At 42.5% G+C, this 26,195-nt stretch overlaps 1 long non-coding RNA gene across 2 annotated transcripts in view; it reads right to left on the reverse strand.

Annotated features, from left to right (window-relative positions):
• The window catches only part of LOC120395711, a 141,753-nt gene that overhangs the window by 106,000 nt on the left and 9,558 nt on the right, over positions 1-26,195 (reverse strand). The gene's annotated exons all lie outside the window — the stretch shown is intronic.

A 26,195-nucleotide genomic window follows, 5' to 3' on the forward strand; every position in this document is an offset into this window, starting at 1 on the left:
TTCCCAAGAACTCAATCCCATCCAATTAAGAGGCATTCCAACTACTCTGAATGTCATTTTCATATTACAGACAGAAGTTACAATATAAGAAACTGGAGAATGCTGAGTTCATTGCTTCAAGTTTTACATTATCGTAAACTTGACTTTGAATTTCATTAATTTATGATTAGTGTCTTTTGGATGCCATAAGTCAAGTCTGATCAGATCTGACAGTTATAATTACCTCTTTTTCAGAAACAGTGCCACAATGTGTCTAAAACATTTTACCGCTGGATACAAGGGGAAAAAATGAAAAAAAAATGATTTCTGATCATTCTAAATATATATTGTCTTTCATATTTGCCATGTTGGATTCTTCAAAGTTTTTGTCCAACTTTTAGTGATGCATGTGACTTTTTCCCTATAGCTCTTTTCTGGGAAGGCCAAAAAAGCTACTTCATATGTCACAGGGCATGATATGGCCACATTAAAAAATATGGGCATTGTGTAAGTGACAGGCAAGTTAAAGTTCCCTGGTGGCTGCTTTAAACGTATTCATCCAACTTTTTCCTCATAAAGACAAAGACTGGCAGATGCCTTGTCCGTATAAAGCAGTTTCTCCCCATTTTCCTACTTTTTAAGGTTTTCAAATCTGAGTGGAATTCAAATTCTTTTAAAAAAGGTACACAAGAAGCATGAATAGCTCAGCAAATATCAGAACCCCATCAGTCAAAGACACGGTTTTACAATATTAGGAGGGTTCTGAGGAACACTTTTGCATATTCATCCAATTCAATTAGATAATATTATTGTTTGCCTGATAACCGATATATGCTCTATGCTATATTGCAATGGAAGCATAACAGACAATGTTATGTGCAAAAAGTTTTGACCAATCAGCTCTGATGTTAGCTATTCTTCATTTTAAAGTGTTGGTCAACAAAATATGATTTTGCTAAATGTAGTGGGAGGAAAATGGTGCAGCTGTTATCTTTATACTTTGGAAATATTTTGATGGAAACATTTTGCTTTCTGATCCCTTTAACCAGCATCTGGGGATTTAATGAATCACTTATTGTGTCCATTCAAGGCTACTATATACCAGTGAGTTGAATGGAATACAAAAACTCCTGAGACTTTTGAAGGGCCATAGAGACAGCACTTCACTGGATGAACATCATGTGCCCACAGGGAACTGAAAGAGTTAATGGCCTTGTTCCATTAGAAACAAAGGGACCTAGTGACTTGAGATATGATGAAATTTTGTGTATAATACAGTAGAATGAAAGCTCAGTGCATTGCAGTGTGAAGACTGTAGTTCTTGTTAGAGTGAAATTTCATATAGTGTGTTGGTGTTGTATTTTGGGGATAGGGAGGTGAGTGGTAGTTGTGGATTGCTCACTGTGTTTTCTTGTATAGCCAATGCAGTTTGCGAGGATTGAGGAGAGAGTTCTTCTCTATGGCTATTGTTCTGTTCTCCTCTTAGATTATTGTTCTCATTATTCTCTTACAGGCCTGTTCTTCCCTAGGGCTGTTAGCTATGCAGCCATTTTCCTACATTACTTTAAAAATGTTTATTGGCCTTTATACTATTGTACTTACATACATTTATGGGTTGGAAAATAAGCTGATGTTTGTTTCTCTTTCCTAAACAGTTTTCTCAGTTGTCCCATTTCTTTACAGTATATTTTCACATATAAATATAAGCGAAACCTTTCAGTGCAATAATGTATTCCCTAAATCAGGGGAAACTACAAGTACAGCTGTGCATTCATTTGTTAAATATTGCATGCCTGGGAATAAGATGATGAAAGTCACTGAAGTTGAACTCTTCTCTTTTTTTAAATATATATGTCTTAATTATTACACCCAATTTGTCTATATTTGCTTTAGGCAAAATGACCACTGCATCTAAACCAGAAACCGCTGAACAAATGACAGTGGATTACATGAGTGGCCAACATGCATGTACTTCCTTCTCTTCTGCTTCCCATTCTTTTATGTTCCTGCAGAATTTTCCTCTCAGAATTGACCCCAAAGTCACCGTATTACAGTGCTACTCAATCTCTTACAACGAAGAAGCTATTTTATGCTGTGATGGAATCACACACAGTTACAGATCACTATGGTGTTCTCTGGACCTATGGACTCTGTATAAGCTACAGTAAGAGACAGACGACCAAGCCCCTGAAGCTGGGGTGATTGAAGTCATCATCAACAACTCCTCCATGCCATTCTTGATTTGTGATTCTCCTCACACAAAAGATAAGACATTCAGTGCATTAGCCCCTCATTCACAGTGTGCGCTCTAAAATGTTTTAGACCAGCACTTCCCGCCACCCCCATTGGCCTGGGACAGTGAACCGCAGCCAGCGGGAGCCACAAGCGGCCGAACCTGCCGATGCGGCAGGTAAACAAACTGGCCTGGCCTGCCAGGGTGCTTACCCTGGCGAGCCGCATGCCAGGGTTGCCAACCCCTGTTTTAGACTCACAGTGGTATTTACACTGGGGTACGCACACTCTAGGGGTACGCAAGAAAAAGTCCATAATGGTGGGCAACACATTTCATTTAGTAAGACTTGGCAATCTAATCAACGTTTAATCTCCTTTTAGTTAAAACTGCAGTTGCATTGGTGTATGTTTCCTTTCTACTGTGTGACCCAGAATCAGAGGTTTTCAAACTGCAGGGCCACCCAGAGGATTCAGGGGGCCTGGGGCAATTTCAGGGGCTCCTTCCATTAAAAAGAAGTTGCAATACTATAGAATACTATATTCTCGTGGGGGCACCTGTGGGGCCCGGGGCCTGGGGCAAATTGCCCCACTTGCTCCCTCCCCCACCCCGGGCGGCCCTGTCAAACTGTGGGTTGTGCCCCCTAGAAGGGTGCAGAGGAAAATTTCGAGGGAGCAAGTGGTTCACGCCAGCCCCACAGAACGGGCTCACAGAGGGAGCACAACTGCCACCCCCGACTCATCTCAACAAGCCACCCAGCCTGTCAGAGTTGAGGGAGAGAGGCACGCAACCAAAAATTACTCAAAAGGGGGGCTCAGTTCAACAAATTTGAAAACCGTTGTTTCAGAGATTTATATTAATGACAAGAATGAGACTAGAACACGCCAGTAGCAAGACTCCAGAGAACATTATGCAACAGTTACTGTATTGCACTGTATTGCACACAGCCCATTCAAGCATCCTTCAAAGTCAATAGCAAAGCTATCGTCGACTTCAACGGGATCAGACCCAGCATTTGCCACTGAACTTCCAGTTTATGGTAACAGGGCTTAGGGTGACCAGATAGCAACTGTGAAAAAACGGGACAGGGGGTGGGAGGTAATAGGTGCTTATATAAGAAAAGGTCCCAAAAACAGGACTGTCCCTTTAAAAACGGGACATCTGGTCACCCTAACAGGGCTGAACCTCTAATTTTCCATGCACAGGAGTAAATTCCCAACAGCACAAAAATACCTTACTAACTTACCACCTGGATATAATTACGATTAGTGCGACATACACAGGAAGAGACTATACAGTAAATGGTTATAACCAATACCATTGCAGTGGGTGCTGCTCAATTTATCATTTACTTATCCTATGCACCCCTCTAGCTCTTCCCCTTCCTGACAACCAGGTCTTTTCATATTTCATGCTACTTCAGAGTTTCCTACTGAGTTACTCTGTGGCTAGAGTAGACTGAAAGAATGGGAGGACTTTGTGCTGCATCCACACATTCTTAGTAATTCCCAGGGCTAAAGTAATAGCCCCAACCTCGCTTCAAATATGCATAAATGGCAGGGCCACGAGAAGAAGTTTGTGAAGGAAGAAAAACTAAAGAGAGACAAGATTTTAAAACTGCATTCAACTTCCTAGGGTGAATAGAACTTTGAAATCCTTTCTGACACTGAAGAACAAACAGAACTGAAGAAAAAAATCAAACTGAACAATAAAAAGGAACAGAAGAGAAATATTCTTTCACAATGCACTAACACAAATGGATACAGCAGAAATTAAACTGATTAAAGATAAGATGCTTTTCACTTGGGGCCCTGAGGGAGTCTAATTAACCAATTTCTAGAAATGGCAATAATGCCTCACACTGATTTCACTGACAGATACTTGGCTGAAAATCAAGTGCTTTAAAAGACATTAATAGGGAAAAAATGTAATGTCTGATGATGAAGCAGACAGGCTGATATAAGCTATGAAATCTTTAATTTAAGAATTCCCAAGGAAGTATTATGAGCATACAAATGATGAACCCCCAAACAGGATACAAATAGCAATGTATATACAGATAAACCATCCTAAAATATATTATCAGCATAACTGTATCACGGCAATATCCTCTTCATGCAGTAAATAATACTAGTAATCAGAGTAATGAGCAATAAACCTCAGAAAAACTAGTTATTCAGGTTACTATGTTCTGTATTGGCAACTTTGGAATCCACTTACACAAAACTATATCAGTATCTGTAACTTTTTCTAGTCAATTCTAAATAGCACCTTTCTTGTCCTTGGGCAGGTGAGCTAATTTTTGATGAAGTAAGGATATTCCATATGTAATTATAACTGATGTAACGCCTTTGATTTCCTTCTTATTATTCAGAAAAACATTATTTCAGAGCTGAATTTAGCCCACTATCATCTTTCATTGTTTTTCTATTCTTTATAATAGTACTGTCACTGCCAGCTCCTGAAGATTTGAAAGTCAGTTGCAATAAGAGCTATGCCAGCTTTGACCTGGAAATGTAAGTGAATTAAACCTCCACTGAACAACCAGGGCTCTCTTTGTAAACTATATGCAGGGCTTTTAGGGGAAGGAGAAGGTTGTCAATGACATTTTATTGTGCATTTCCACTGAGATTATAACTATTCCAGAGAGTGATGTTAACACATAGAAACTACAGCACCATACTACTTAGAGCTGGTTGGGGAAAAAAAACAACAACAAGATTCCTCTTCTCTCCTCCACACACGCACACAATTTTAAAATAGGTATTTCATAGAAAATTTCAGTTTTTCTGCCAAAATTCAAATACCAAAAATATTCAGTTTTGACAGAAATATTTCAGTTTTCAACAACACAAATCTCCTTTTAGTTAAAGGAGTTAAACACAAAAGTTTTCCAAGGAAAGCAGACAGGCACTTTCTGTGAAAAATTTTGCTTTTGCTGCAAACTCAATTTTCTGTCAAAAACAGTTTTGGAGGGACAATTTTAAACCAGTTGTAATACTTCCGTAATGTATATCACAGTCACTATGACTCCAGCTATCTCTTTTTCACTCTGACAATTAGTCTTGTATTGTTTCAAATATTTAGACCTTAGAGCAGTGTAAGAAAGACATCAGTACTCTCATGGGACAAGAAGATCCTTTGAGTCTCACAGATTCACTCCACATACGTCTACACTAAAAAGTTATGTCGCTCCAACTACATGAAAAATCCACACTCCTGGGTGACATAGTTAAGCCAACCTAACCCCCTGCAGAGACAGCGCAAGTTCGACAGAAGAATCCTTCCATCAATCTAGCTACCCCCACTTGGGGAGGTGGATTATCTACACCAGTGGGAGAATCCCTCCCACCAACATAGTAGGGTTGCCAGTTTTTGGTTGGACATATTCCTGGAGGTTTCATCACAAGACATAATCTTTAAATAAACATTAGTCTTTAGTTCCTGGAGACTTTAGGACAATCCTGGAGGGTTGGCAACCCTAGGCATAGTGTCTACAAAGAAGCGCTATAGCTGCAGCATTTCAAGTGTACTCAAGCCCTAAGTTTCACTTTGAAAGAATAAGAGATGGAAAATAAAATCTTTCAGATAAGATCATTATAAAACTGAATCTGTCTTTAGACTTAAAAAGATCTATGAATTTAAAACAATCATTAAGTGTTATTATTACTGGCTTTTTTAAAGGTAGAAAAACCAAGAGAAGTATGAAAATTCAGTGCTAATTAATCTTAAAAAGCATTCTTGACTTGCACCACATTTGGGCATTAGTATTACAAAAAAGTGTCCTTTTGATATGTGATGGTATATAAATCATATTCGGAGCTATGGACCAGATCCTCAGCCAGTGTAACTCAACACAGCTCTGCTGGCATCGACAGAGATGTCATGACATGCAACTTTTCTCCATATTAGAGCTAGCTGAAAGGTTGAAACATTCTCATCCCATATTTTGATCAACTCTACTAATATATATATGAGCTGAGAATCTGAAGCCTAATGAATAGAGCTGATTAAAAAAAATGAATAACAAGATTTCAAAAGTTCGGCCAGTTCTAATATTGAGTGAAGTTGTACAAAACTTTGTATGATATTCCATCTAGTTCAGTCTAAGCTTATACACAGCATTATTCAGCATGAACAGTGGATAATCTATTTTAGGTGCTTATATGGTCCCCTTCAATGTAGTCTCTGAGCACATCACAATAGTCAATGAATTTATCCATTTTGTTCTGCATAGAACACCATCCTCATCACTGTAGTATTTTAGAGCCTTCCAGTAGCACATTAAGGCACATGGCTACACACTGGTCACGTGTTTGTTGTTTCCGCCAGTCCTTAGAGGAAGAAGCATGTGCAGTGGAGTGTCTAGGTTTGGGAAGGGTGGGGGGTGAGTTATGTATATATACAGCAGTTGCTATATGTTTATGTTAGAGAAGACAAGGTCAAAAGAAATACACCTTTCGCTTGGAGCAGAAGATGGTGAGGTTTTGATCATCCTTAGCCCCTGGCGGAGTTCGTTCCACAGTCTCGAACTTGCCGCTGGGGAAGATCTTGTCTCCTGCACAGACTAGCTCTATGCTGATTTGAGAGAGTTCCATTTTGCTAGAGAAGTGTCTTCGTCCTGGAGCTTTAGATTATCTTTTAGGTATCCTGAGCCCAGCCCATGAAGTGCTTTGAAGGTAAGGACTGAGATTCATGAGTGAGATTTGAACTTCTTTCAAAATTCTATGGGAAGCCAGTATAGAGAGAGGAGGATGGTTCTGATGTGTTCACAGTAACCTATGTTGCTGAGGAGATATGTCTGCAGTGTTCTATACTAGTTGGCATTTCCTAAGTGCTGAAGGCTGCATGCCCAAGTATATTGCATTGCTGTAATCTAGCAGAGAGGTGAAGACAGCATAAATAACTGAGGCTACATCATCATCCACCAGGATGGATCAGATTTTCCTTAGCAAACGGAAATGGTAGAAATATCACACATGGATGCGGTTATGTGAGAGTTCAGTGTCAGCAAGACATCCAAGAGTACTCCTAGACCACAGACTGACCAACCAATGGTGGGTGTTATCTTCAACCAACGGAGACTGCACCATGGCCTCAAGTTCTTCAAAATACTTTCCTCTGCCCACCAGCATCACTTCTGTCTTGGTCTGGTTCAGCTGCTGCCAGTTATTCTTTATCCAAGAGCTGATCTCATCCAAGCACTGGGCCACCTCAGTGGTAGTGCTGTAGACATACATAGTGGAGGACAGGTCGAGCTGTGTATCATCTGCATATTGCTGGCACCTGAGTCTATATCATCTGACCAGTTCACCAATTGGTTGCATTTAGATATTGGAAAGGGCTGGAGAGAGAACTGATCCTTGTGGAACTCTGCAAGTGAGGGATCTAGCAGAAGAGGTGCAGTTTCCCCTCACTATTCACTGGCTGCATCCCTCCAGGAAGGACTTGAACCATTTTAGTGGATTATTGTGAACCCTGCCACAGCAGGCGAAACAGCAGAATCTCATAATCAGCAGTATTGAGTGCTATAGAGAGGTCCAGCAGGATGAGAATGGATGTCTGTCCTTTATCCACTGACAGGAAGAGATCATCCATCACTGGCACCAAAGCCATTTCAGTTCCGTGTCCTGGTCTGAATCCAGACCGTGCCAGATGTAGAATATCAGCTTCCATTCGATGAGCTGGTAGTTGGCCTTTAGCTTGCTTCTCTATGAACTTGCCCAGGAATGGGAGGTTTAAGAGTGGGTGGTAGTTGGCTAGGGCTGAAGGATCCAGGGTGGCTTTCTTCAGTGTTCATCGGACTATGGCATGGTTGAATGTGAAAGAGAAAGTTTCGTCTCTGAATGAGATATTGGCTATTTCAGTCACAAGTGGGCACCTGTTGTTCATCACTCTTCTTCACAAGCCAGGAAGGGCATGGTTCAGATTCAGCAAGCTTGGGTTGACACTCCTTTAGGCTGTCCAGAACTTCTTAATGAGAGAAAACTGAACTTTGAGAGTTCAGGTGAGCTGTTGGTTGGTGACTATAGAAAGAGTGGATTCATGCTCTTTGAGAAGCAGGGCCGGCTTTAGGAACTGAGGGGCTCAATTCGAATACCCGGAGGCAGTCTGGGTCTTCGGTGGCACTTCAGCGGTGAGGGGTCCTTCACTCGCTCCAGACCCCCTGCTGCCAAAATGCCACTCAAGACCCGGAGCGAGTGAAGGACCCCCCCGCCACCGGAGTGCCTCCGAAGACCCGGACCGCTGCCAGGTATGTTAAAAAAAATAAAAAATTAAACAGGCGCCTAAGGTGCAGGGCCCTCTTAGGCACGGGGCCCGATTTTGGGGAATCAGGGGAATCGGCCTAAAGCCAGCCCGGTTGAGAAGCCTTCCCAAACGTGTGATCTTTTCAGCTGAGTAGGATGATCATTCTTCACAGCACTTGGTGCTCAGCTCTGATGCAGGTTCAAGACACTCAGGACTAATGAAGCAGTTCACCACCCTGGAGAACTCATCGGGGAGGGATTTGGCAGTTTCAGTGGATGTTGACAAAAGGTTTTCTTGCTCTGTAGTACAGCCTCAGCATAGCCTTTGAGGAATTCATTGTGTTTCATACTGTCTGAATTAGCCTTTGTTTTTCCCGCCAGCAGCATTCGAGTTTCAGCCCCTCTCTTTTCATCTGTTGAAAGGTGTCAGAAAACCAAGGAGATCTGTGTGAGTGGAGGGGCTCTTCGGGAGTCAGCATGCCAATAGTCAAGGCCAGTGCATAACAGTAATGATTCACCAGGGCCTTGGCTTCTCATCCTGTGGGTGGAGTGCTGCGGTCCTTTAGCCAGGCTCAGGGAATTTGTCAGAGACCATAAGTCACGATCGAATCAGGATCACTCGTCTTTCTTATTTATTCTTAGAATACCCCTAAGAAGTACTATTATCCCCATTTTACGTATGGAGAAGTCACAAAGGAACTAAGGCCATGGCTACGCTACAAAATTATGTCAACCTAACTTATGTCAGCATACAACCACCAGAGTTATTAAACCGTTTATGTGGGTGGGTGGGTGCACACTTGACTCTTTGTGTCGGCAATGAGCATCCTCACCAGGAGCGCATGTGTCAATTGTATTGTTAGAGTGGGGCATTGTGGGATGGGTCCTGAAAGCCAGTAACAGCTGATGTAAGCAACACAGAGTCTACGCTGACACTGCGTTGACCTAATTACATCAACTGTGTCTCTATGCTGCTTAGGGAGGTAGTGTTTCTAAATCAACATAGAGAGGTACTTACGTTGGCAGGAGCCAAATATAAGTGAAGACACTTCTGCAGCTAGGTTGATGCAAGGCAGCTTAACTCGACCTAACCCTGTAGTGCAGACCAGGTAGGGTGACCAGATGTCCCGATTTTATAGGGACAGTCCTGATTTTTGGGTCTTTTTCTTATATGGGCTCTTATTACCTGCCACTGCCTGTCCCAATTTTTCACACTTGCTGTCTGGTCAGCCTAAGACCAGGCCTCCGTGACTTTCCCAGGGTCACACTGAGGTTTGTAGCACAGCAGGAATTTAACCTGGGTCTCCCACAGGCCAAGCTAGCACCCTAGCCACTGGACCATCTGTCCTCTGTAAGGCAACAGAACTGCCATATCAAAGACACCCATCTTATATATTCTCAGACACAACAACTGTGCACCTGGAGCTGCAGGGATGTTTGCAGCTGCAAGTGACATTTTCCCCAGGCTTTAAATTTCATGAAGATCTGGATAATGATAAAAGGTATGAAAATGTCCATAAGCAACTGACAGCTATTACTGTATGCCTGCAAGCTTTTTTTCTTTTCAGTTGAAATATATGCTGAAGATTTTCATGTGTGAAATTTTTAATCGGCATATTCTCAATCCTCTCAGGAAACAAGCTTGTGGCTAGGCAATCATGCAAAAGGAACACTCAAGAAGGCATTCATGAGGTGTTATGAAAAAAGTAAGTTGCATGAGATTTTTCCAGTTTAACTATCATTTCCATTAATATGAAGAATTTCCCAGTCTATTTTTAGATATAACCATATATTGTTAGCTAGACACAAGCACATGTGTGCCATTAGCATCACAAAGTATCATTTGTATCTGTACACAGAAGTATTTGAATGAATCTCCCCCAAAGTAGCACAATGGCAAAGATTATGGAGTCATTTAGGATATTAACACAAGGAACTGTTAATGTTTTTTAAAAGTTAATGAAAAATGGAAACTCTGGATCCAATTTTGCCATCTGTGCTCATGTTGAGTAGTATCCTACTTGTTGCTTTCAAGGAGCAACGGGTAAGATACTGCGATGGGTTGATCACAGAAACCCCTTTGGGACTGCCATTGAAGTGCTTAGACTACCTCTGAGCCTGTTTTCCCTGCCAGCTTGGGACTTCAGTCCCTTGCCTGGTTTGAGCCAGACATGCTTGCCTGCTACAAACACAGATCCAAGTTTGAACCACGTCGCCCACAAGCTGCAGGCTTAACTGAAAACAGCTTGAGAAGTGCTCCTGTCTCCAGCACTCAGATACCCAACTCCCAAAGAGGTCCAAACCCCAAATAAATCTGTTTTACCCTGTATAAAGCTTATACTGGGTAAACTCATAAATTGTTTGCCCTCTATAACACCGATAGAGTGATGTGCACAGCTGTTTGTCCCCCCAGGTATTAATACATACTCTGGGTTAATTAATAAGTAAAAAGTGATTTTATTAAATACAAAAGGTAGGATTTAAGTGGTTCCAAGTAATAACAGACAGAACAAAGTGAATTACCAAGCAATATAAAATAAAACATGCAAGTCTAACCCTAATACAGTAAGAAAACTGAATACAGATAAAATCTCACCATCAGAGATATTTCAATAAGCTTCTTTCACAGACTGGATGCCTTCCTAGTCTGGGCACAGTCCTTTCCCTGGTACAGTCCTTGTTCCAGTTCAGGTGTAGTTAGGGGATTTCTCATGACTGCAGCCCCCTTTGTTCTGTTCCACCCTCTTATATATCTTTTGCACAAGGCGGGAATCCTTTGTCCCTCTCTGGGTTCCCACTTCTCCTTCTAAATGGAAAAGCACCAGGTTAAAGATGGATTCCCGTTCAGGTGTCATGATCACATGTCACTGTAAGACTTTATTACCCACATGCCAGGACACACCTATACAGGAAGACTTACAAGTAAACACAGCCATATACAGTCAATTGTCCTAGTTGATGGGAGCCGTCAAGATTCCAAATCACCATTAATGGCCCACACCTTGCATAATTACAATTGGACCTCAGAGTTATATTTCATATTTCTAGTTTCAGATGCAAGAGTGATACATTTATACAAATAGGATGACCACATTCAGTAGATTATAAGCTTTGTAATGATACCTTTCAAGAGACCTTTTCCATGAAGCATATTACAGTTACATTATATTCACACTCATTAGTACATTTTCATAAAATTATATAGAGTGCAACGTCACAGATACATTTAATAGTACTCCTTGTGTAGTGAGTAAGCATATTGAATCTGTCCCTTTGGTGTTATTACTTCCGTTGTTTCCAGAAAGCCTATGTACTTTTCACAACCCTTTAATGTAAAAATAATTACATTTTTATTGTGGTGTGATACAATAACAAGAACTTTTTTTAAAAGTGCTTTTTAGCGAAAGTGAAGTGAGACCTTCATGCCTCTACCAAAGCCACAAAAACTGCACTGTCTGACAGAAATGTCTTTTCTCACCCAATTCTGGGTGGGCTATATCTTGTGTGCTGCAATGCATAAAGGGGTTAAGTATCAGAGGGGTAGCCATGCTAGTCTGGATCTGTAAAAGCAGCAAAGAGTCCTGTGGCACCTTATAGACTAACAGACGTATTGGAGCATGAGCTTTCGTCGGATGCATGTAGTGGAAATTTCCAGAGGCAGGTATAAATATGCAAGCAAGAATCAGACTAGAGATAGCGAGGTTAGTTCAATCAGGGAGGATGAGGCACTCTTCTAGCAGTTGAGGTGTGAACACCAAGGGAGGAGAAACTGCTTTTGTAGCTAGCTAGCCATTCACAGTCTTTATTTAATCTTGAGCTGATGGTGTCAAATTTGCAGATGAACTGAAGCTCAGCAGTTTCTCTTTGGTGTCTGGTCCTGAAGTTTTTTTGCTGCAGGATGGCTACTTTTAAATCTGCCATTGTGTGTCCAAGGAGATTGAAGTGTTCTCCTACAGGTTTTTGTATATTGCCATTCCTAATATCTGATTTGTGTCCATTTAAACACATTTGTGTCCATGCTCCCCCAAGACACCACCAACACTCTTATCAACCTCCTGGCTCCAGTCTATATTCGTGGCATTCCACTCCTCCTCCTCGCAGTCCAGCCTTGCAGACTCCCAGTACCCACTGCACTCAACACCCATCCCTCTGCGGTTTAGCCCTGCTGACGTACAGTATTCGCTGTAGTGTACTCCAAAGGAGAAGGTTGGGTATGATCCCTGGACATACACAAATCTTTAGCCATCCCAAGACCCCACTTCCTCCTGGGACCTTCCCTTCCCTCATCCCTCTTACTGCTGAGGTTTTGTTTGTTTGTTTGACTCTCTTCTCCAATTGTTTTTTTTAAATAAAAGAATTGTGTTGGTTTAAAAGCAATCTTTAGTCTATTAATTGAAATCAAACAGAGCCCTGCAAAGCAACAGACAATTATGTTAAACCTTCATGGTGCATCGTCTGCATCAATCCCAATCACCTTCTAGCATTACAAGCACTGCACTCCCAAGCATAGCAACAAATATTAGTGGCTTTCAGCTTCAAATTGCTGCCTCAAGGCATCCCTGATCCTTATGGCCCCATGCTGCGCCCCTCTAATAGCCCTGGTCTCTGGCTGTTCAAACTCAGCCTCTAGGCGCTGAGCCTCTGAGGTCCATCCCTGAATGAAGCTTTCACTCTTCCCTTCACAAATATTATGGAGCATACAGCACGCAGCTATCAGCATAAGAATATTGTCATTGGCCAGGTCCAGCTTCCCATAGAGGCAGCTCCAGCAGGTCTTTAAATGGCCAAAAGCACACTCAACACTCATTCTGCACTTGCTCAGCCTGTTGTTGAACCTCTCCTTGCTGCTGTCAAGTTGCCTCGTGTATGGCTTCATGAGCCACGGCATTAAGGGGTAGGCAGGGTCTCCCAGGATCATAATGGGCATTTTGACTTCCCCTACGGTGATCTTCTGGTCCGGGAAGATTTTGAAGCTTGCAGCTTCCTGAACAGGCCCATGTTCCGAAAGATGCATGCATCATGCACCTTTCCGGACCAGCCTGCGTTAATGTCTGTGAAACACCCACAGTGATCCACAAGCACCTGGAGAACCATTGAGAAATACCCCTTGTGATTAATGTACTCGGTGGCTAGGTGGTCTGGTGCCAGAATTGGAATGTGTGTGCCATCTATCGCCCCTCTGCAGTTAGGGGAGCCCATTTGTGCAAAGCCATCCACAACATCATGCATGTTGCCCAGAGTCATGGTCTTTTGGAGCAGGATGTGATTAATGGCCCTGCACACTTCCATCAACATGAGTCCAACCGTCGACTTTCCCACTCCGAACTGGTTAGCGACCAATCGGTAGCAGTCTGGAGTAACCAGCTTCCACAGTGCAATCGTCACACGCTTCTCCAGTGACAGGGCAGCTCTCATTCTCATGTCCTTGCGCCGCAGGGGCTGAGGTGAGCTCATCACACAGTCCCATGAATGTGGCTTTCTTCGTCCGAAAGTTCTGCTCATCATCTCAGATGTGCATCACGATGTGATCCCACCACTCAGTGCTTGTTTCCAGAGACCAAAAGCAGCATTTCACTGGGTCAGGCTCTCCGTGAATGCCACAAGCAATCTCGTGTCATAGCTACTACACGTGGCAAGATCAATGTCACACTCCTTTTGCCTTTGTAGTTTAAGGAATAACTCCATTGCCACTCGTGAAGTATTGATCAGAGCGAGCAGCATACTGGTCAACAGTGCGGGATCCTTTCCTGCAGCCTGAAGAGGCAGGGTGCGCAATCCACAAACCATTAAAAGATGGAGCCAAATGCAGATGGAAGCACAGGGATTGCTGGGATGCAAAGCAATGCATCATGGGGCATTGGGACAGGACCCAGGATGCCCCACGACCCCCTCCGCCTTCCCACAACTCTTAGCGGCAGAAGAGGAAGAGATGCTTTGTGGGATAGCTCCCCAGAGTGCACCACTCTGAATACTGCTGCAAGTGTGAACATACTGTTGTACAGGCAGCTGACAGTGTGAACACACAACAGCGGTTTCCCTTCAGTGCTCTCTGAGCAGCACTGTAACTCCCAGCACTAGTAGCTCTGCCAGTGTAGACATGTCCTAGGTAGGGGGCTTCAGATTAACTCATCTTGACAGTTAAGTTAATTGCAGGGTGCGTTCAGACCCAATCTCAAAGAGGTGTGTGATCCAAGCAGTCACCAGTATCTCTCAGCAGGATACTTTGTCTCTCTAGGTGTTATGTAATAACCATGTTCACTTACAACATGCTATTAAAAGAAAGAGAAAAAAGAAACAGTGTATTTATGGCTAATTGCATATAAAATTACTTAGAATTTCAAATTAGGTGAAGATCTGAGGCATTTGACACATTGCCCCTCTGTGGTACAAAGGTAGTTCATCAATTTAAGTTAACTGGGTTTTATATCAGAGATGGTATTTCTGAAAAGTGCTTGCGAGTTAAGCAAGCCTACATGGCAGCAGTGTAGACCTGTCTTTGCAGATGGGTAGATGAAATCGTCTAGTTAGCTTAATAATGTGCAGGAGGTGAAGGCCTGGTTATCTGAGTCTGCCACAAAGGGGTTATGTCAAAGTTGCTGAGATATTAATGAAGATGGGCATCTTTTTAGAGTAAGATCCTGGAGTTAGAGTGACTAAACTCAATGAAATGACAGTGAATTATAAGCTCCAACTCATGTTCAAGTCTGTTGACTGCATACCATCACACACATTTATACATTACCTTGGTCCTTTGTCTGAAGTATCAGGCTACAAGACTACAAGTCTGACAGAATCTGATAAACCATTACACAAATTGAAGCAGACACACTACTTGGAATGCTGCAAACAGTTCACATCTAATTACCTTCTGGAAACTACTTAAAGAGTTCAGAGTTGTGGTTTTTACGCAGAGCATGCCCAGTAGCAATCATGCTGACTTTGCCTGAGAACCAGAGAGACACATTTTCCCATATGCATTGTACAAAAGCCAGATGCAGTAACTGCTAACACAAACACAAAACCAACTCCAGCGTGCACGCGGTGGCATGTATAGCCATCTCAAAAATAAAGCCTGATATAAGTTGCTTTCAGTCAACCCTCTCAACAAAGATAGAAACATAACAGGAAATCCATTGGTCTCCCTGCACAATGGGTCTTACTGCACTAGGGAAAGTCTCTTAGCATGCTCTTTCAATCAGGATATTTGCTGTGCCCCATGCAGATGAAAGTGAAACTCACAGGAGACAGAGCTGTCCCGCCTCCCTTCAGTTCCTTTTAATAGTTTCTCCATATGTGAATCCTGTTCCTCTATCAAGACTAGTAGAATATGGAGGGTAATTTGAAATAACCCAGGGTATTTCAAGAGCTAAATGAAATACGGTTTTAATTTTTTCAGTATAACATATCCAGTGTGGAGGAGGAAAAGCATCTGAGACAAAAAAGATAAGTATTCACACAGTTTTCTTCCCCTACACAGGGCCGGCTCCAGGGCACCAGCCCAGCAAACAGCTGCTTGGGGCGGCCAATGGTGAGGGGCGGCACTAGGATGACCAGATAGCAAGTGTGAAAAACCGGGACGGGGGTGGGGGGTAATAGGAGCCTATGTAAGAAAAAGCCCCAAATATCGGGACTGTCCCTATAAAATCGGGACATCTGGTCACCCTAGGCGGCACATCCGCGTCTTTAGCAGCAATTCGGTGGTGAGTCCCTCATTCCCTCTCGGAGCAAAGGACTAGCTGCCAGATTGCTGCCGAAGACTGAAGCGGCGGCAGTAGAGCTCCCGCAGATCGCGATCACGGCTTTTCTTCTTCTTCTTCTTCTTCTTCTTTCCCTTTTTGCTGGTTGGGGCAGCAAAAACCCTGGAGCCGGCCCTGCCCTACACTCCCCCCTCCCCCCTTCCTTTCTTAAGGGCAGAGAACAATAACCACACAAATGAGAAGTGGAGTGAGAGGAGTAGCTTCTTCAAGAAATATGGTTTCATAACAGACAGCAGGGTTTATGCCGTCATTCTCTGAGGGCTATTCATAAAGTATTAGGCCTGAAAAATCTTGCTATGAGGTCAAATTTGGCCTTCAAGGTGCACATGGTAAATTCCCATTGACTTCACTGGCAAATCACATGCCTACATCCAATAACAGAATTTGGACCTTTATGTTCTCAAACCCTCTTGATAGCTTTTAACTGATGGGCTAAAATTGGAATGGACCTTAGCCGCTGAATGGGAAGCTTTGCTAATTGGTAGAATTGCAGTGCAAAATGAACACATTACAATAGGGTAAATTTCAATACACTCTTTGCCTCACTTACAAGAATGAGCAGGGAGAGACAAGGCAGAGAGAGTGGTCACACATTCATTTCCAGCGTTTCATGGCAGCTTTCTCAGCAAGTTCAGAGCCTGCTTCATCCAAGTCTTTACAGTAAATGGAAAAACTCCAGGCAGAGTTGGATCAGATTCAGAGTGGAGTAGATGTGGCCAATGAATCTATAACTACACAGATCTTTTGGCCAGTTATCCCCACTCTAACCAAGTAGGGAGATTCAGGGTACAGAGACTACTACAGCCCATGAGCTGCAGGAGAAGTTCTGCTACTGTAGAGACATATGATCAGTCTTTAGCCAGGGGAGAATCCTTATTGTCCTTCACTCAGTACAAACTTTTCGCATGCAAAGCCACTGATTTGATTTGAACAAGTGTGCATGCCAGTGTGTCATTTGATTACTGTACCATTTTTTGAAAGGTCTTACAGACTGTGGTATATAATGTAGAGTTATCTCTATACAGTCTTACTGAACCCCTCATTTTCTATCTTTCTAGAAATTATCCACAACTTAGTATCTTTCTGACACATTTTTGTTGTAGCATGTTTTTGTTAATAAGAATGAGAAGGGATTTGGTAGTGATATATGGACTCCATTTGAAGGCCATTGAGTCGCTGCTCACAATTCAGTTGTTTTCCATGTGACAAAAGACAATTCCCCAGCTGCTACCACTTTAGCAATCCCAGTGGGATTAAATGCCAGTTCATATAAATAGAGCTGAGGCATATTGAGCTAGCAATGTGGAGAAATGTGCACTCGCGCTGTCTATTTCCTTATCCATTCTGTGGCTGGAGAATGTACTTTTTGTATTCCACACTTTCACCCTAACACTTTTTACAATCACTGAGGTACTTATATGACCCCTATCATAGAATGTGAGCACTTTAAAGAATTACTGAATTTATCTTCACAATATCCCCCATGAAATAGGGAAAGGTGACACAAAGAAGTTATACGATTTGCCCAGCATCACACAAGAAGAGTATGGCAGAACCAGAAACTGAACAGAGATCTCCTATGTCTCAGTGTAGCATCTTCATCACAAGACCGTCCTTCCTGCCCTAATATAGAAATGGGTCGGTCATCCTGTATTTCAGATCTGAAGATAAACTTCACAGTTTTCTCCCATCTCAGTAACAGGCCTAATCAATATCCCAGTTCTGAACCCCTCAGACTTTGACTCCTGATCAGAACTTGGCAGCCCAGTCCCAACTCAACACTGAAAGCAATTGGGGTGGGGGGGAGGAGGGAGATTGACGTAAGAACATAAGAAAGACCATACTGGGTCAGACCAATGGTCCATCTAGCCAAGAATCCTGTCTTCTGACAGTAGCCAGTGCCAGATACTTCAGAACAGGGCAACTTTTGAGTGATCCATCCCCTGTCATCCAGTCCCAGCATCTGGCAGTCAGAGGTTTACGGACACCCAGAGCATGGAGTCACATCCCTGATCCTCTTGGCTAAATAGCCATTGATGGACCTATCCTCCATGAACTGAACCTCTTGTTCAAAGAATTAGATATTGACGAGATTCTGTTCAAGGCTCCCAACAAAGTTGTGAACTTGCCTATTGAGTTAGAAAGTTCAACAGTCTGCACCCAGGATTGTTTTCAGAAACAATCCACGCATAGACAAGCAATTGATCAGGAGAGTATTTTAACTATCAGCTTGCCAAAATGTGGCAGACTGAATGAAGATTTAGAGGTGTGATTTAGTAGAAAGATGATCTCAAGTTTACATTTCAAACAAATCCATGATGTTATAAAGTACCTCCACTTCACAACAGCCACCATGCAGCCTCATTGTGCCAATAGCTACAGGGTATCCCTGCAGGGTAGATCCTTTTAAGAATTTTCTTTATAATTTTCAAAGCTGAGGGAACATGCATGGTTCGTTCCTTTTACTGTTAACTTCAGCAGAGGATAAAGAAAAAAAAACAGTGAAAATTTATTTAGTCTTAGGGTCTCTCAAATTTCAAGTGTAGGTAGTGTCAGAAAGTATGATCCGTAACACTTCCAAAGCACCTTCTGTTACTTAAAAGCTTGTGGATTCTGTCAGTCAACTATAACTGACCTAAGTGCAGGGCTGCTTGTAACAGAGTCGTCGTCCCCCCGCCTCCACACACACACACACACACACACACACACACCTCTTATACCTCACCCCACAGGTTGACTAGCTTTTCAAAGTGAAAAACTGAGACACCACTGGGAGTTATCACTGAGATGGTTTTAATTGAGGGTGGGTGGAAAATGAAGGTGTTTAGTGGGGAATTAGAAAAGCACTCAACAGCAGAGTTAACATCCAAATCTGGAATGTTCAAATCATTCCCAAGGAACAGAATAGGAGTCCTAACAGAAGAGTCTAAGCCTACACTGCAAGTGAAGCTCACACTTACCACAGGTTGGCATAGCCATGCTTGCTTTAATCTAGCTTTCAGGGCTAACAACAGCAGTGTAGATGTGGCAATATGGGATAGCAACCAAAGTACATACCCAGGCTTTGTGGCAGGTTTGTACTCTGGGGATACATCTGCACATGAATAAAAGACCACGGCACGTTTGCGGCTGGTCCAGGTCAGCTAGGTGAACTCGAGGGCTTGGGCTGAAGGGATAAAAATCTCTGTGCAGATGTTTGGGTTCAGGCTGGAGCTGAAGCCTGGGCTGCAGCTGCTATTGTTACCCATGCTAGCTGGATAAAAGCAAGCAAAAGTATGCTAACCTGTGCAAGGGTCATACTTTCACTTGCAATGTAGCCTTTCTATAGCGGAGAAGGCAAATTGCTATAGGGAATTCACCACCTTGTAGAGTCTCCTGCTGAAAAGCTAAGAATAGTGCTGCAAACTCCACTGGCCAAAACTCAGAAAGAAAGAACATGATTTCAGGATGTGAAGGTTTTGATTTGGGGAGAAAGAAAGAAAAACCTCTTCAGGAAGTCAACCAAGGCCAAAAAGTTCATTTACTATGTACACATACACACGCGCACACTGTAATGACATTGATCTGAAGCTTGGCTCTATAGGTAAGAGATTAAAAGTTGGTCAGAGTGTTTAGACACGGACATTCTGGCTTTAACCTCTTAAAATGTATCATTTTTTCACGTTGGAATTGAAGAATTTTAGTCCGTTGATTCCACTTTGACACAATGATAAGTAACAATCAGGTGCAAATTACTGTTATTTCCTGGCCATGACTGATTTATCTAGAAGAAGTTTTCCCCTAGTTTGGGTTATTCTATGTTTCTACATAGTTTAGGAACAAACTCTGAGCATGGGCACAGTAGAACCTCAGAGTTACGAATTGACCAATCGATCACACACTTCATTTGGAACCAGAAATACACAATCAGGCAGCTGCAGAAAAATGAAATAAAAGCAATTACAGTACAGTACTGTGTTAAACATAAACTATTAACAAAATAAAGGGAAAGCATAATTTTTTTCTGTAACGTTTCAAAGATGTATTAAGTCAATGTTCAGTTGTAAATTTTTGAAAGAACAATCATAACATTTTGTTCAGAGTTACAAACATTTCAGAGTTATGAACAACTTTCATCCCTGAGGTGTTCATAACTGAGGTTCTACTGTACTTGGGGTCAAGAAGAGCTAGGTTTCAAATCAGAATGAATGCAAGCTGGGAATTACTATGGGTACTTGCAATAAAAAAAATTCTCCTGAAAGGCACAAGGGAGTGATATTTAATTGCTCCCTAGGTTCCCATTTTAATTTATCTTTGCCTCTCTCCCCACCCCCAAAAAAGGCTACTGTAATTGAGAGAAGTGATTTATGCCTCATACTTATGGCTGGCACACCTGTGGGTTCTATTTTATTTTTACTCCTCTTTGTTGCCATGACTGTTATTAAGGAATGGGGAGGGGGAAGTAATAACTCAGGGCTTTCCTGGCACTGGAAAGCGAGACAGTTTTTCTGGTGATATATTGAGTGGTTTTGAAGACACTGCAAAGGAAGAGTCAGAGCTCCATACTGGTCTGGATGATATTTTTGACAGCAGAGCATTTTGACTACGTTTCAGTGGTATCTGTTCTGCATCACCCGGCTCACCAGTCACTAATGTAACTCCACATGTTGGTTCTAGCATGCCAGGGTGTATGAGCTGTTCCCCTTATTAGCCAAGGAATGCTAAATAGAAGATGTGTGATTTCTTTATTTACATGTAACTTTTATATCAGATTTACTACAGGAACTTATCTAGTATTTGAAGTGCCATACATTCTTTCAGAGAAATAAATACTAAAATTAAATCAAATGGATTGGAATACAGAAAGGGAGTTTCCCCACACATCACCAATGAAGGTCTCCTTTCTCCACTCATTCATACCATATTCAGTCCACTCACAAAAGGAAAGCCTGAGAGAATAAGTAGTCCCCGCAGAATGTCCTGAAAGTCAACAGATTCAGGCTTTGTCAGAACAGCGATGGGGAGACAGGGAACAGCAAGAAACTCATTGATTTTAATCCTATCAATCAAAACCAGCACCTTGCAGAAATACCAACTTCTCCAAGAAACAAAATGGAAGCTAATGCAGACTCTCTTAGGGGTTTTATACTGCTGTCCAGCACCATAGCACGAGCACAAAGAGCAGGTGTGATGTACTCCCTGGGAAAAGCACCACATTCTGCACCAACTGACATTTCCAAATGTTCTTATGGCATGGCCTGTGTTTCTTTTAGAGTATATTAAGAAATCGGTTCCTAAGATGAAAAAAGCTCTGGATCATTGTGTAAAGGACCACATGTGCCCCGACACCTCTAGGTTTGGCAGTTCATAGCCCCGGCACCTCTGGGCTTGGTGTCTCAGACATGGATGTGAAAAAATTGCTTGAGCCTGGCACCTCTATCATTACAAATTAAGGACCACTTGCCACCTATTTGAGTTTCTCTGGAACAGCCCTCCCAGGATTGAAGGGATTCAACCTGCCAAACTCCAAAAGGTGCTCCCCATCCCAGGCAAACAAAATGTAAGCATTCCTGAAGGGAAAAGAGAATTCAGCCTATTGTACAGGGAACAAAAGGGAGAAAGCTTAGGTAGAATCTGACCTGGATTTATTCACTTTACATTTCCCAATTTCCTGTAATTCTTCATACAATGCTGTTTTATCAATTACAAGCACACCTGGCAAATAAAGTGTAGTAAAAAAAAAACCACAACAACAACATCAGTTCGAACTGGTATTGGTATTTGTTCATCAAAAAAAAAAAAGAAGAAGAAGAAGAAAATGCCATTCATGGAGCCTGATTAAAAAAAAACCCATGATTTAAAACTAAAGGGAACTGCACCTGGAGAAGAGATTTGCTCCACATGACAGCAGCCGTCTAAGACACTGTAGCTCTGTTTACACAGTCTGCAAGAGAGGAACAGGGCATTGTAGATTGGGATTCATTTCCAAGAGAAGCAAATATGCTGCTGCCTCGCTCTACATTACATACTGCTGAGATTCAGACTGACAGGGTCATCAATTTTATAAACAGAAAAAAAATCTGCCAATGATAAGAATCACAGATGGTCACTACCTTCTAACACTAAAACATCCCCCAAAACAGTTTGCTCACTAACACTACCATAGGTGCTTAACGAGGGGTGCTGCTGCACCCCCGGCTTGAAGTGGTTTCCATTATATATGGAGTTTACAATTTGTGTCAATGGCTCTCAGCATCGCCTCTATAAAAATTGTTCCTGCACCCCTGAACAGTGCTATACCTGTGTTTCTTGCTTCACTGCATAGCTTCTACTTAGAACTTTCCCCCATCTCCCATCCAGACTTTTTTCAGATTTAAACAAACAATATACCTATTCTGACATGTCTGGTTGAATATGCTTTCCTTTTTTGGTTTACCTTAATCCCACTCCTTTTTCCATCATATCCCTCAGTTGATTCTTCTAGGTGAAACATCATTGTCACTCAATGACGCAGTCATCCAAGCAATACGAATGTACAATCCCTGAGAGTCAGACATTCTGTCCAACAAACTCTCAGACTGCTGATTTGATTCAAGCCTCATTTCCTCATTTCCTTAATGCTAGGCCAGACATCCCTCTTCAAGAGAGGCAATTGCTCCTTCCCCTTCCTCCAGTGGGCCAGAGCACTCCTGATAAATGATCCAACAGTGGAAGTTTAATGTATCTCCACACAGTAACTAGGCTGGGCATGGCTTCCACCATCACAGAGAAAAGGGCAGGGCTGTCTTCCAAAAACAAATCTAGCGTCTCTTGAATTTATTCTTTGATTCCTCTGTCTTCCTTGGTAACTTATTTCATATATTTATTGACCTTCGCCTGAAGCACTTCCGTTCAAGGCTCCCTATTACATTACGTATCATAGATTCTGAACCTTCATGAATGCTGAGGGAGGGAGGGAGGAGGAGAGGATCTCTATTGACTAATCGTGACCTAGGCTTTACCTCTTTCCCAACATGGACCAGATTATCAAAGAGGTCAGCTGCCATTTAGGTGACAAAATAAATGGCCAGTAAGTGGAGCTTGAGGATGCTGACCCCTTTTGAAAGTCTGGCCACATGTGCATATAAAAGCGGCATTTCCTACAGTGAAGTATCCACTCAAAAAACAGCAGTAGCAGCAACATGGCACTGGTTGAATTCAAAATTTGCACTTTACAAAATATTGATACTATTCATGTCTCTCATTGTGTTTCACCATGAACAAAACTTCACTCTATCCAAGTTCACCCTCATCAGATTCCATTGTGTGCACATACACATGTAACATACACACACGCAAATATATAGCAGGATGAAAACTGCTAGCATCAGTCCATTATTTTCATCTATTAGCTTCCTAAATAATAGGGTATTGAATTTCTTATCTTTAAATTTATTAAGCATATCCATTCAACTGATAACTGTATTGCTAAAGGAGGACTGCAGGAGATTGTTTGGATATATAATGCAAATGGGCTCTTTATAGTGTGGCATGGGAATTAAAAACAGACCTAGTAGAATTTTATCAGCTAACTCATAATAATGTTATTACATTTTCTATTGCCTTTTGCAACATGGCTGTCAATTTTTGGATGTGCTGATTGAATCTTAAATTACAGAAATTCAATTCCAAATTATTGAGCAAGTTAAAGGATTGAAACGACTAATTTGAGGCTAGCAATTCTCATCCATCGTTATTTATTAAAGCACTTACAGTCAAGATAATGATCAGAGGATGAAGAATTGTCTTCCACAAGTGGAATTTCCCAGAACAAATGCAGGAAATGGAGATTATATTATAGTGGTTAAAAGAGAGAGAGAGAGAGTGTGCTGGTCATGGGAAAAGCCAGTATCTTGTAACAGGATAGCACTCAGTTATGCTGAGTTATGTATGGATCAATACTTAGTATATTTCTTCATGTAGAAAACTGAACATTAGAAAGGCACTGATATATCATATTAAAGGTCCTGAAGTGAGGAAAATGACACAATTTAGACAAGATAGTCCTTTGAGTTACTTAGAGACACTTAAGAACAACAGTGAATGCAAATCCTAGAAAGAATAATAATAAAAGCTAATGTGCCTAAATATTTTAATATTCAGTTATGTTTTTAAAGATTCTCATCAAATCTGTGCACCTTATTTGTTTTAAGACTCTGGATTACATGTTAGAAACATTAGAAAATATTTGTTATGGTGTGAATGATCTTTGTTTGCATTACACCTTTCACCCAGATGGAGCAAGGGAACTTTGATTTATCTGTACAGGTAGGGGCAAAATTTGCAAACAGGAAATCTCTGTGCCTATTGCTGCAGTACAGCCATTACTGGGAAGAACATGGCAGCTATTCAACAGCAAAGAACAATGCTACAGTTTAGGACCCATCCAACTGAAGTTACAAATGAAAGTAGAGAGGTTGTTACCTCCAGCCAACCTAAACTGAGATTTGATCAAGCAGTCAAGATTAACCATCACTCCCTCTCATGAGAAGACATGTCTAGTTACTACCCATGGTGAAGACCCAAGTTTTACAAGCAACTAAAGCTGGCAGCTCCAGCCACATGATGCCCGTTAACATCATACTAGCGCATTTGTTCCAACTTTGGTGTTGAGGTGAGGGATTTGAATATATTTGTGTTACTAATACTGTTGAGGCCTGCTGCTTGCTTCAGGTCTGCCATATGAGCATTTAGGAACTGATGTAGGCATTGTTCCCACTTCTGGCATTACAAAGGCACCCGTTCAGTGTCTATACCTTCCACTCCTAGCTTACTCATTCAGACAGAACAGCCATGAAATAAAATACCAGACATAAACACGAAAAGCCATCCACCACTGAGGGATGGATGATTACAACATTCTAATCCACATATTGGGACAGATCCTCAGATTACAATGGAGCTGCTCCCATTTACATCAGCTGAGGCTCTGGCCTGCTGTAAGCAAATAAAAACTGAGAAGCTCAGATATATTTTTAAACATAATACATACAAGCGGGGTTCTTCATTACAAATAGAAATGCCAGCTACCCAAGTCTAGGTTCTGCCACTCCACCAGTCACCACCCCTGCTGAATGACCCACCCTGGGAGCAAGTTACCAGTGACCCAGGACTGGGGCGGAAAGAGGGTGCAGGGGTGGGGAGAGCCCAAGGCTGGGGTGGCAGGGGGTGCAGGTGGAGAAGGCAGAGCCCAGGGCTAGGGCAGCAGGGTATGTGTGGGGGGGACCCCAGAGCTGGGGCAGCATGGTGGGGGGAGAGCCCAGGGCTGGAGTGGAGGGGGGGTGTGTGGGGGGAGAGCCCAGACTTGGGACAGCAGGGGGGTGTGGGTCAGGGGGGAGAGCCCAGGGCTGGGACGGCAGGGGGATGCGCGTGGGGGGAGGCCCAGAGCTGGGGCGGCAGGGGGGTGCAGGTGCGGGAGAGCCCAGAGTTGGGGTGGCAGGGGGTGCAGGTGGGGGGGGAGAGCCTAGGGCTGGGGCAGCAGGGGTGTGTGGTGGGGGGAGCCCAGGGCTGGGGTGGGGGCAGCCAAAATTTTTTTTGCTTGGGGCGGCAAAAAACCTAGAGCCGGCCCTGGTCCTGGCTGGCTACAGAAGTCTGAAATACAAAAGGTAAGAACTTGAAGAGCTGTAAAGGCTGCTGAGAATCTTCATGATCACATATTCATGGTAGGTAAGGGAATAGTTTGTGTTCCTTGAAGAAAAGGTAGTCCTGAGGCTGTGAGGGCAGGGACTTGATGGAAATCTCTTCTCTCTGCTTCACATGGTTACCCACTCTCAGCACCACCTGCCATGCCACTATAGCAGTGGAAGGAGAAACAGCTCTTCAGGCTGATTGGGTAAGGCCTGCCAGAGATGGCCTTCCCCTGCCCAATACTGCTTTCAGCTGTAGCTCCTTACATTTGGTACAGATTATTTTTTAGATCATGATTAGGAGCTGGTGCTCTAATTAGTTAAATTCTGGCTCCTC

Source organism: Mauremys reevesii, linkage group 1 (assembly GCF_016161935.1).
Source record: "Mauremys reevesii isolate NIE-2019 linkage group 1, ASM1616193v1, whole genome shotgun sequence".
NCBI lineage: Eukaryota > Metazoa > Chordata > Testudines > Geoemydidae > Mauremys > Mauremys reevesii.